We start from the raw sequence: 12458 nt of genomic DNA, 5'->3' as shown, positions 1-12458 counted from the left end.
TAAAATTTTTCTTATGTTTAACTGGAGTTTCTTGTGTTGCAATCTGTATTTCTCTGGGTACTACTGAGAATATTCTGATTTTGTCTTTCTGAATCCTCCCATCAGGTATTTGTCCACAACAATAAAAGGCACCTGAGCCTTCTCTTTCTGAGGTTAGAAATGTCCCACTGTCTCAGAATCTCCTTGCATGTCAGGAACATCAATCCCTTAATCATTTTTTTTAATGCCTCTAATTCTAGTGCAAAAAGACAGACACGTGACAGTGTTCACAGGGGTCTTAGGATGAGGGAAGATATGAGGATCTGACTCCATGTTTCAGAAGGCTTGATTTATTATTTTCTGATATATGTTATATTAAAACTATAATAAAAGAATAGAACAAAGCTAGCCTTCTAAAGAAATCCTAAGAACAGAATAAGAAGAAATTATAACAAAGGCCCGTGGCTCGGACTCTCTGCCTGAGCCAGCTGGGCTGTGATTGGCCATTAATGAGAAACAACTAACATGGGCCAATCACAGATCCACCTGTTGCATTCCACAGCAGCAGATAATCAAAGTTTACATTTTGTCTCCTGAAGACGCCCAGCTTCTCAAGAGGAAAAATCCTAAAGAAAGGATTTTTAATAAAAGATGTCTGTGACAGAGACACATTAAAAGGCAGTTTTTTTAAGCTCAGAGCTTCCAGGAGAGGAGGAATGTTTACTGGAAAGATATATTAATATATGTTCAACTAAGCTGAGAACAGAGACAGGTGTGGTAGGTCTTGCCTGTTCAGCTACCTATCAACCTGCAATGTCATAGTTCAGCCTGTACACACACAAAGTCTCCACTAAGCAGAGAAAAAGGAAAAATGTATTTAAGCTTAATTAGGTATAGAGATCTAGAAGTTACTTCTTGCTCTGAAATAATGACAGATATCACGTGAGGATATTTAAGATTTGCTATTTCTAATTTCATTTTATTACATTAGTTAATTCTTTACCTGTTTGTTTCCTAAAGTTGTTTAAAGTTACCAGTTCCCATGGATGAATTCTGTTAGAGACTTTAGCAAATCTAACTAAGCAGAAAAACAATTAAAATGCTATGAACAATTAAAACTATTTTTCAAAAAAGATTTTTAATAGATTGTAGTGCTTTGGGGATTGTTAAATGTGCTTTCATTGTGTCTCATTCTGAAGTGTAATGAGAAAATATACTTTACTAATATGATATAAGTATATTAATTTACTTTTCTATTTCTTGAAGTAATCGAGAATAGTTTTGAAACTTACATGATAGGACAGCAAGTGGTCTTCCAATCAATTTTAAAAGAAATCCAAATATATATTAAAGACATAATGTAAAGAGAAGAACAACAAGAAACAAAACATTTTATAGATTTTTTTTTTTTCTAAAATAGTAAAATAAAGTTAAGGATTTCATTTGCAGGTCTTTATGAATTTTGGTTAATCTAATACATCATGGGAGCGTTTCACTCTTCCAAGACTTCATTTCCTCTTCTTCAGATCAGAAGAAAGTTTTCCTTCTTAAATTACCAGGGATATATCAGGTGTTGTTTTACTTCATTTGTGCTCTCTTCTGGTATAACACATGTATCTCTTGAAAGTTAGGAAAAGCAAAGGGATATATATGGTTTATGTTGACTGAATTGGGTAGCAAGTTCAGCACTCCCTTCATTTATCTATGAACTAAACACTTAAATTAAGCTAGTCGTCTAAATTCTATATATCCATGACAGATAGGTTATTCTATGTGGCAGGTGTCATGCTGTATGACAATCAGTGAGAGTGAGAAGATTTGCAGATTCCCTCCTTGCAACTTGGATCAGCATTTAGTTCACAAAGAGAAAGACCTAGCCACTATCTCTATGTTGGTAACACTTTTTAGAGAGAATCAACTTTTATAACATTTTAAACACTTCTCACTTTCTTTCCCATGTTCCATTAATTCTTTACTCTCTCATCAGCTGTTTTAAACCCATTCCAATTTACTTTGATGTAGGACTTACACAACTCTTTTAAGTAATCTTTTTAGTCATCACTTTATTGGCTTCAATAATTAGGCTTCCTTTGAAAATAATTTATTGCATTTTTTCACGATGGTTTCTCAGTGAAGAATCATTAAATATTTTAGTTTGAAAGGGATTTCTGGAGGTCCAGAAGTCCACTTCATAGATTTATATAAAAAGATACAGAGATTCTTTTGAGTACAGTGGAGAATCTTCTCTCTGAAATCAAATTACATGAAGACCAAACAAAATTCAAGTGGTATTTTACTCTAGATGTTCAGATGGCACAAAAAAGGGAAACAGAAAGTATGCTTTATCTTTGATTTGTCAATCTTGCCTCTCATGATAGGTATTACACACCAGAGAGGTAGGCATGAGAATCTTGGGTTCAAGTTCTCCAGTGTTCCCAAATGTGTCGTGAGTATATCGCATTGACCAGTATCATGAGCTATACCTTCAGTATCTCAAAATGTTAATTTAATAATTTATTCTGAAATAAACTGAATAATTTCTAAATCATAGCAAGAAAGTGTATTTATTTCAATGAACAGACTTTTTGCTTTTCAGTTTGTAAAACCTATAAAGATTAAACACAAAACAAACTTTGCTTGTTTTAGAAACTGAATTTTCTGCATATCTAAAACAAGTTTTACTGTTACTGGGAGTTTGACTAAGGAATTTAAACTTTAGAATTCAATTTTTTGTGTTTTTTCTTCTTGAAAGATACTAAAAAACAGAGTCAAACTAAATAATTTGGTATTATATTCAGCCTAAGCCTCTGCTTTTTTGGCAGATGCCCCATAGCCATCAGTGCAGCAACTGGCTGAAGGTGATTTAATGGCATGTATTTCAATAAGAATCCCAAAAGAGATCCCGGTGTATGAAGCAATAAATGTCTTCTATAGCTCCAATAAACTTGAAATCTTGCTGAACACCACACAAACTGTCCTGAGATCTCGGCTATTGGAATTATCAGATGAAGCTCTAAAAAAAAAAGGGAAAGGTTTGGTTGAGGAGATCCCCACTTACAAAGGCAATAACCTAGTCATTTGAGACTGAGAAAAGTTTTCACCATCTGTAAATCAAAACCTTCCCTCTGACAAGACTTTTGGCTACTGTCCAAAATGGGTTTTGGCTGTTTTAAGTTCTGAAAGTCAAGGTCTGTATTCTTACTTGAAAAATGGAAGATTTGCCTGACCTTTAAATTATGCAGTTCAGATAAATGATAGAGTTCAAACTAAAAAGATTAGACAATGTTAATAAGGATTCCACTTCTTAGTATTTGCACCTATAAAACAATTTTCTCCCTCTTCAATACTTGAACTGTGAATTATTGCTTGAAATTGATTAATATGTTCACCACTCCCATTATCTATTTGATTCTTCCCCAGAATAAAAATTGATTTTATCATAATGTATGCACACCATTGAAGGATCATTTACATGCCTCAGGCAGAAAGATGACATATTTTTAACCAATTCAGATTATTATTCAACTATCAATTGATATAATTGGGAATGCTATATATTTCATATGTGATCAAGTGGGCCAAGAATACAGTCAGCTGTTCCACTCATTACACTGAAATGATCAAATGGATAGTTCAAAAGCAAAAAAAAACCAAAACCCAACAAAATCCCAACCCATATGAACAAACAAACAAACAATCTTTGCCAAACAATTTTAACTGTTACTCCAAAAAAAATGAGTTCACAGAACTAATATTTTTGAAAAACAGATATATGGAGGTAAATGGCAGATTAGGTAGAGAGATGCATTTTTCCTTTTTTCTTCCATCTCCTGTTACTGCAATGGAGAATGGAATTTGCTGACAAGTATACCAACTATCTAACAATATGGATGAAAAATACAGGATAGTGGATGGATCCACTAGCACTAGTTTGCCAGAGATGAGACTGTGGCAAAGTGATTAAGAAGTCAGCAACATCTTCTTTTAGAAGGAAAGAACATTTTCCCTAAGTGTGCAAGGAGATACATGAAGGTACATATGTATATTAATATCACATACCTTTCAAGCCAGTTCTGTGGTGCATAGCTTTTGTGAAGGGAGTGTAGAAAACTTCTTGACGTGGGGACTGGCAGGAAATACATATTATATTAATGAAGTCTGTTTATTTAATCATGATTGTTAGTACTGCATGATAAAGCAGCATGTAGCAAAATCGTAAACCTCCAGAGCTGTTCAGCATTCAAAGAGATGACACTTACAATACAGAGAGAGACTTAAGAAGTGCATGCCTAAAGATTGCCATTACATCCAGGGAAAATAAGCAGAAAATTAGTTTGTGGTCTAGGAACTTGGGATTTCCTAGTTTCAGGACCTGTATTTTTCCCAAACATAGTACCAGACAGATTACTCTGATTTAAATCTGATTTTGTAATTAGGCATTTTAGTTGTTTTAGCTGGTTTTCTCTTTACAGGAGTTAAACCTCATACATACCCTTCCACTTCTACACTGAAATAGTTTCTCTTTCCTTTTGTTGTCTTTTTCTGATGTAGCTTTAGGGCTATTCTGATTAGATGCAATATATCTATGTTATTTGGCAATAGATGTTAATATAGTTAGTAGCAGCAAGGGCAAATATGGCTTCATGATTAACATATTAGATAGTAATTATAGTAACTCTAAGAACTCTTGGGAGCAATGGCATGAATTTACAATTTGCTACTCATTTAATGTTCCTTTTCTTATATCCCATACACAGTTCTCCCTGACATAATTTCCAGTTCACTTTTCCATTTCTAGACATGTCATTAAGTTTTAGAAGGTACAACCTCATAGAGAAGCTATAGCTTTCTGTCTGATACTTTGTGTGGAAGCTGCTTATCAGAAAGCTGTACATTTCCTATATTAAATACCATGAATTTTGGTCTAAATTGCATTCTATTTACCTGGTCTCTCTAAAACTCCCAATTCCACTTCCCAATTTTAATATTTCACACTTTCAGTCAGCTACTCTAAGCCACTTGTGAATTCAGGCTAGTTGCTATGTAAATCTAAGTAATCCTAATTTTGTGCTCCTAGCTTTCAAAGTGTTATATATTCACCTACAGGGGAATAGAAATTCCAGATGAGATAGTGGGAGAGCAATTCAGGCACCTTTTTATATTAGTGGATAACCCACAGGATAAGCCCACTAATCCTTCTCCCTATGCTGTATGCTTCTGGCTTCTTTCCTATTATCAATATTCCTACTCCTTAAGCACCTCTTTTCTTAATACCTTCAATTCTATCAGTTGGTACTCATTTATTCCTTTTCAATAATTTTTGAGAATCTGTTGAATATCCTAGAATGTTTAGCTGTATGCAAGTCAGTTGCATCTAGCACTTAATCTGCACAGTTTTGTTGCAAGACGAATGTGAATTCATCTTCTCAGTCTTTGAAGTCCTTGCTGTTGTTTCTTCTGTGTTATTTTCCTTTAATCTAGCAAAAATAAACCCTCAATTTTGCTCTAGCTCAAATATACAAAGTTTAGGACATCATATTACAAAACTAGTTTCAAGATTAAATTGTAGCTTAATTCTGGCTGTGATTTTTCCATTTGCTTTGGTCTTCTTTAGATGCCAAGTAATGTGATGACTTTTACAGAATTTCACTAAAAATCTTTTTGAGACAGTCATTTTCATTAGCAGGAAGCAGCACCAAGGTAGACTTTTCAATGTTCCTTTGTAAGAAATGGTCATAGTAGACCCTTTTCACAAGAGATCTCCAGATACTAACAGATTTTCATACTCTTTTCTTTCCAGTTAAGCTAAAGATTTCAAGGCAACTGTATTCTTAGACTAAGTATAAATGACAAGGAAGTCTTAATAATTTTAAAATTTATATTTGAAGTTAGCAAATTATGCAGAAAAATATTCCATATGGAACAAACACCTTACTCATTGAATCTCTAGAAAGGCTTAAGGAAATTATTATGCCTCACTTTGTTCAAAGCATGACAACTCTTCTTTGACATCACCTTATCTTAATGAATACTAACTGATATTTCCCAGTTTTACCCCAAAGCATGGAAAGCTAGTTTTAACCCAGCCAATTCAAAACTAAAGCATTATTATGCCTAAGAAAAATTAGTCTGAAGAAGGAATTTGAACATAGCTCTGCATGAGTTGGCATTAAACTTAAGAGTTATTCTTTCATGCCCACAAAGGTGCTAAACAGATGGGTATAGGTAGAAAATTACCTTTTCCCTTGTCCTTGAAATAGACTGTGGCAAGATAAATGAGGAGGAAAAAAAGCCTATAAAATTCCCAACCCATAACAAGATTTAAGACTTTTGTTATCAGAATTTAGTGTATAAAATTTATTTGAAATTATTTTTATGAAAAAAAAGAAACAATAATTAAGTGCGTATAAGATGTTTCAGGAAAAAAAAAAAACCACAACAACCAAATAGAAGTTTGATTACTTGGGAAATAAAAATATTCCGTGAGTTAGTTTAGTTACTTATGCTAATAAGTACTGTCATTATTTTTTTTACTTGCCTTATTAACTGAGAAATATCTTTAGAGTAGACATTCTAAAGTATTAAACATTTTCATAGGTTGAGTAATGTACATAGTTTTGAGTTGATCAGCTCAATTAGGGCTGAGGATGTGTCTGTGAAGGATGAATCTCATTGCTTCTCCTTTGAACTTCTGGTACAGGTGAATGAAAATCCATCCTTTATAAGAAGCAAGTGGCTAATAATTATTGATGATGTCTTCTCCAATAAGTTTATGCACATAAGAATGGACTAGATGTAGAGCAAAGGTTTCTACAGAAAAGCAAAGAGTCTTAAATCCAGTTGCCAACTTCCTTATGTAAGATTCTTTCTCCAAGTGAGGGAAAAACATAATGCTGAACAATATTTCAATCTCTTCCTCATCTCTAAAGAAAAGAATGCCTTAGATACAAGAAAGGTCTTAATATGTTATGTGTTAATATCGGTATCAATTCACAAATTGATATAGGTCCAGGTTTTCATTTCACCAAGCTCTGGTAACAGGTGATCAGGTATTCAGAGAAGATATGGACTGAGCTGCTGTCTCTTGTGTTGATCATATACATGATGTACAAAAGTAGGCTTGTAATAGTGGAACAACTTTAAATAAATAACACAGAAGAAAATAACTGAAATAGATAGCAATATGTTAACATATTTTTGTTAATGTGCTTTTCTGTCTTCCACCCTAACAACCAAATTTTCTGAGGTAATGAAAATTTATGTTCTGAGGGCATCAGTCAGCTTTTGTTGTCTCTTATATTAAGAGTTCTATTATCATTATAGTGCAAGGATTTGATATCACCAGAGCTTTATACCTCCTCAATGTTTCTCACAGGCAGTTCCTCTAAGCACTGATTCTTCTTGGTCCTTGCAGTAATCATCTGACTCTAGATCCCACCAAGCCACTCTTTTATACCACTTGTTCTTATTGGCTACAGCTGTGGCCTGTTGAGATCAGGCCTGCTCCTAATCTTTAGTAATTGGTCCAGCTGCAACTCTTTGGGGGATAAGATTACATTCTATACTACTTTCCTTTACCCATACTGCATCCCCCTACAAGCTTTTACATCTGGGTTCATATGGTAAGGAATGTCCTTTTGGATTTATTTAGGTCAGCTGGCCTAAATTAATTGTGTCCTTTCCCAGTATCTTCCCCAGTCTCAGCCCCTTGATGTGAGGAGAATGTTGGAGAGGGGGTGCTGATGCTGTGCCAGTGCTGCTCAGCAGTAGCCAAAGCACTGGTGTGCTATCCAACACATTTCCTGCTACCGATGCTGCTGAGCACAGCACTGGAAGGGCTGCTGTGGGAGAATGAGCTCTGTCTCAGCCAGACCCAACACACTATTTTAAATCCAAATCACAGTACTGTACCAGCTATTAAGAAGAAAATTAGTCTATCCCAGCCAAAACCAGGACAAAGGACTTTGTGAAGCAGAATGGTAGAGAAAAGGAGGAGGCAGACCTCAGAAAAACAATGGAGGCAATTACAAGAAAACAAACTTGCAGGTCAAGCTGATGGGCTACCAAAAAATTGCAGGAACCACTTCAAAGAGGGCCAACCTGCTCTTTCCAGACGATAAGGATGCAAATGTGAGGATCCTGGGTACTTTGGGAGTTCAGAGGTATGTCAATTGAACTAAGGGCAGACAGATCAATATGCTCAGAAAGGGAACCTGAGAGGAAAGTTAAAGAATAGACAGAAAGGGGCACAAAAATGTTTTCATGATCTCTCTGCATAAGACTACTGTCTATCCCATGAATGACAGTGCTGCAAGGACTCAGTGCCAGCTACTGGGGTGAGTAAGACAAATGGAAAGGGCTCCCTGCCTGTGGCTGGAGCAGAACCGTGGAATACAGCCCCAGTGTACCCGGTGCTGACTGCTGGATGCAAGTGCCTGTACCTACCTTCCTGAGAGAGACTGAAATGATTGATGGTTTAAACATTGCTAAAATTATTGGAGGACCTTTCTCCACTAAAGCAAACTGCAAAGAAGCAGTCGCTCACCTGTGACCACAGAAGCCCACTCCTCCTCAAATATGCCTGCTAACTGGAATTTGGACTGTGATGGGAACTTAGATAAGGTAAAGGGGGCACAATTGACCAATTATTCCAGGCCTAGGGAGAAGAATATATCCACAAGTGATATTGGAAGAGGGAGTGGAATACTCATGGCTCAAACAATCAGGGAAAAACTGCCAAGGCGCTAAGTAACCTCCCAGGTGCAGGTGGAGAGGACACCTGATGCCTCAGTCTAACATCTGGTGTTACGCAAAATAAAGAGGCAAACCCTGTGAGGTAGGTTGTGGTACTCTCTCTTTGTACTTAGTTAAGTGAATTCAGCTGTGATAACTTCTCTGGGAAGTACTGGGACATTCACAGGTAGCCTGAAGACATCCATCTCTGCTGATGGCCATGATGGATTCAACTGCACTGACTTAATAGGCAGCTGGAACCACTTGGACTCTTGACTCACAGCATTACATCATCCAGTGTAAAACTCCTTGCCACAGGGGAAATTGCTCATTCCCACCTGAGTGAATTCAAATCTTTGAATTTCATGAACTTTCCTAGACAGATCAAGATCATAATTTTAACAGGATTATGACCTTCACTTAGACCAAGGGACATCAAAATTGCAACAATCAAGTATAATTTCTGGATCCAATGGATAGAGACTATATATCGCTCTACTTTTATTCTTTCTTTCATTTTCTTAACTGTGTTTTTTTGTACTTTTATATTGCTATGGATAATAACAACCAAAATGGCTACATACCTGCTTTCTGTTGCAACCAAATTGTTCCAAAACAAATCCTACGTATATATACATTCACAAACACTAATTATCCAGTGCCCTTTACTCTAATCTTCCCCACAGGATCTATTAATAAGAGCCTGGTTTGTCCTTGCTTTCTGGGGCAGGTTGTAGCACAAGCCAAGCTGAGGGTGTGAGCTCTATGTGTGGATTCACTGGCAAACTGTCAGCAGGCCCATGTGAGAAGTAGGAAGTTCTGGGTTTGGACAGGGGTACCAGGTGGCTGGAGGTTTTATCTCAGGAGGACTCACAAGAGTGGTGTGCCTGTAGGACTAGTGCTGTGTGTATCCAGTGAGCACACAGCTGGAGCAGCTGGCTATTAGGGAGCTGTGGGGTAGGTAAAGGTGGCTGGGTAGGGCTGCCAGGTGGCCAGAGGGGCCACGGTGGTGCTTGGGAAATCCATGAATGGGTGTGTGTGTGTTGTGACCCTGGGGATTGTGATGTGTGTGCTGCACCAGTGATTTTTGCCTCTGCCAGCCCAAGAGGATTAGGGAATGTGGCCGTGTGTGCATGTGTCTGGTGTGAGTTTCAAGTGTGGGAGTTTCTGAGGGCAGAGCCTTGTCTGATGCTGATTATATGACCAGCTGTGTCTGTGCCCTGTGTGGATCTGCCTGTGGCTGTGCGTATTTCTTAGGAACACACTTAACTTTGCTACTGATTGACCCTGTTAATGGGAAAATGGCAGAAACATCTGTCAGACAAAGCAGAGGCCCTATGGAAGGGATCCTCAAAGAGCATCAAGTCCAACACATAAGTGGCTGGTCTGTACAGGGATTGAACCTGCAATCTGGGGTGATTTTAGCACCATGCTCTAACTAACAGGGCTAATCTCAGTAATCAAATATCTACCACCATTTGATATCCTTTATTTGTCCTAGAATAGCTAATCATAGTGTTAATTAAAATGCCATTAAGAAAAACTGAGTTATCAAATTCACTGAGAATTTGTCTACACTTAAACCATAAAGCTTCTTAGACACAACCAAATATATTTTTGGGGGGGGAGGGAGGGAAGAGACTCCTAAATATAATTCTAGACTGTTTCACTTGTTTGCTACAATGTCATCCCTAAACAAGGAAGGAATCTAACGCATGCTCACGTCTGACACAAGAGTGAAAGAACTAAAACAATCTAAAATATAGGTTTCTGGTAATTCCTTTACTAGCCTTTCTTGATGTATGCCTATCCTATATATCTGATGGCTGTTTTTTAAATTAAACAGTATCATCCTTATTCAACATTATGAAAAAAATCATCAGTCTATTTTAAAATATTTAAATTAATTTAGTTTATTTTTAGAATGTATAGAAATTTTTACAATTTTGCCAATTAAACATCTCTGTGAGTTACCAATATGTATTCTTAATAGAATTATGAACATATGTATTTCTTTAATACTATTCTCATGGATCACACCTGAGTAGTCCACCAAGGCTAGCAATTAGAAAGTGATACATAACCTTTGAGAAAAGGTTTTCATCCCCATAAGTGCCAGAGTTATATTTGTTTACTCTATACTATTTCTCTGTAATTTGTTTATTAGATTTCATGTGACTATATGCCTTTACAAAGCAAAAGAAAAAGATATCTTTTTCAGCCTCTCTTCTGCTTCCTTGGTCAGTTATCTTGAGCAAAGAGGAAATTAGATTTATTTGACATTATTTGATCTTGATAAATCTCTAAGCTGTTTCTTACAATCTTATTATCCTTCTGGTGTTTACAAATGGATTGTTTAATAATCTGTCCTGGCATCTTTTCAGATACCACAAAATGGCTGTAATTCCCAGTTGTAAATCCTCCATATGCACTTAATCTTTTTAAAACATAGATACTGTATTTGCTGTTTCACTGTCTCTTGAGATTTCATTCTTCCTTTGTAAATTTTCCATAATACTTGTCAATGACTCAGAAATGGTTTTGAGTGTCTTCTTTAAATATACAAAATTTCATCAGAACATGCTATCTCAAATACCTTTATCTACATAATCTTTAATCTTTCTTCATTCAGGCCCACTTTTTACTTGTTAAACATTTCATCACAGTCAAACCCTTTTTTCAAGAATGCTGTTGAAAAGAAATTGACCTTACAGTCTTTTCTTTTTCATCTTCTACTTGTTTTACCCATAAGTTAAAAAATCCTTTCTTGACAAATATTAAAAAATCAATTTATTTTTTGTCTGATACTCAATGGGTTGAAATGTTAGGGTTATTTTTTTTTCCTTTGCATATCTGACATCTTTCCTCTCTAAATTCCTATCCTATTTTTTATCTTACACTGATTTATAAACTTTTGTTTCCATATTAAATGTTATAATTTCTTTTCAATGTCAAGTTAAATAATATTTTTCATGCTGCTGTGTGTATATATATTTACTTGTGTATATATATATATTTATTCCACATTCTTTCTTTATGTTCTACATCCTGGAAATTACCAGAGTCCCTGCAGTTCCATTTCTTATTTTTATTTTTGCCTGAAAATCCCCTTCCCTTACTACCATATCAACCTGTTTCCAGGGTGTGGTAAACTGTTTCTTTTTTGAAATCCATTGTCATGGTTTTGCTACTGTCACTCCTTTATTACCTCACAATCACGGACTCAATCACTTCATTTTCATTTTCATCCTAATTGTCTTCCACACTCAGAGTCTGGACCAGTACCTTCAGTAAGTCAGAGTTAAATGCATTGCCAAGACCAGAATGCTAAGGATGCCTGATGCAGGCCCAAAAACTTGTAGTACTCTTACAGAAAAGACAGTTTTCACTTCTGTCTTTTCAGCCCCTTGGGTATCTTAGGGTTAATTTTTCATGCATTTCTCTGCAGTCATGAGGGTTAGAAACCTGTTTACTTAGAAACTGAAACAAGATTTTTATTCCTGGTCTTAATTTCATCTCTTACTCTTAAACTGCAGGGCTATAAAACTTATCAGCACAAGACTTCACGAAATAAGGATTTTCTACATTAGGTCTATCGACTGCTTGTGAAAAGGTAGGATTTGTAATCTCCTGCTGCTGTATTTTCAAGATTTGGTTATTGAAAAACTCCCCTTCTTTATGTGTTTTTCATTTCTCACATTGAAAAAACTTGAATCAACTCTTCCCTCACAAGTGATTTCTGCTAC

The 12458-nt window shown here is 36.0% G+C and overlaps 1 long non-coding RNA gene across 1 annotated transcript; it reads right to left on the bottom strand.

Moving 5' to 3' along the window:
* Positions 1–1674: 1674 nt before the first annotated feature.
* Positions 1675–7391, bottom strand: LOC132070197 (uncharacterized). The gene is made up of 3 exons (XR_009417906.1): positions 7335–7391; positions 4039–4105; positions 1675–2992 (listed from the first exon to the last, which is right to left on the bottom strand). It is a non-coding gene; the product is annotated as an uncharacterized LOC132070197 (long non-coding RNA).
* Positions 7392–12458: the final 5067 nt, after the last annotated feature.

The sequence above is a fragment of the Ammospiza nelsoni genome, chromosome 2 (genome assembly GCF_027579445.1).
Source record: "Ammospiza nelsoni isolate bAmmNel1 chromosome 2, bAmmNel1.pri, whole genome shotgun sequence".
NCBI classification, from domain to species: domain Eukaryota; kingdom Metazoa; phylum Chordata; class Aves; order Passeriformes; family Passerellidae; genus Ammospiza; species Ammospiza nelsoni.
This window is presented reverse-complemented; position numbering and strand designations above follow the sequence as displayed.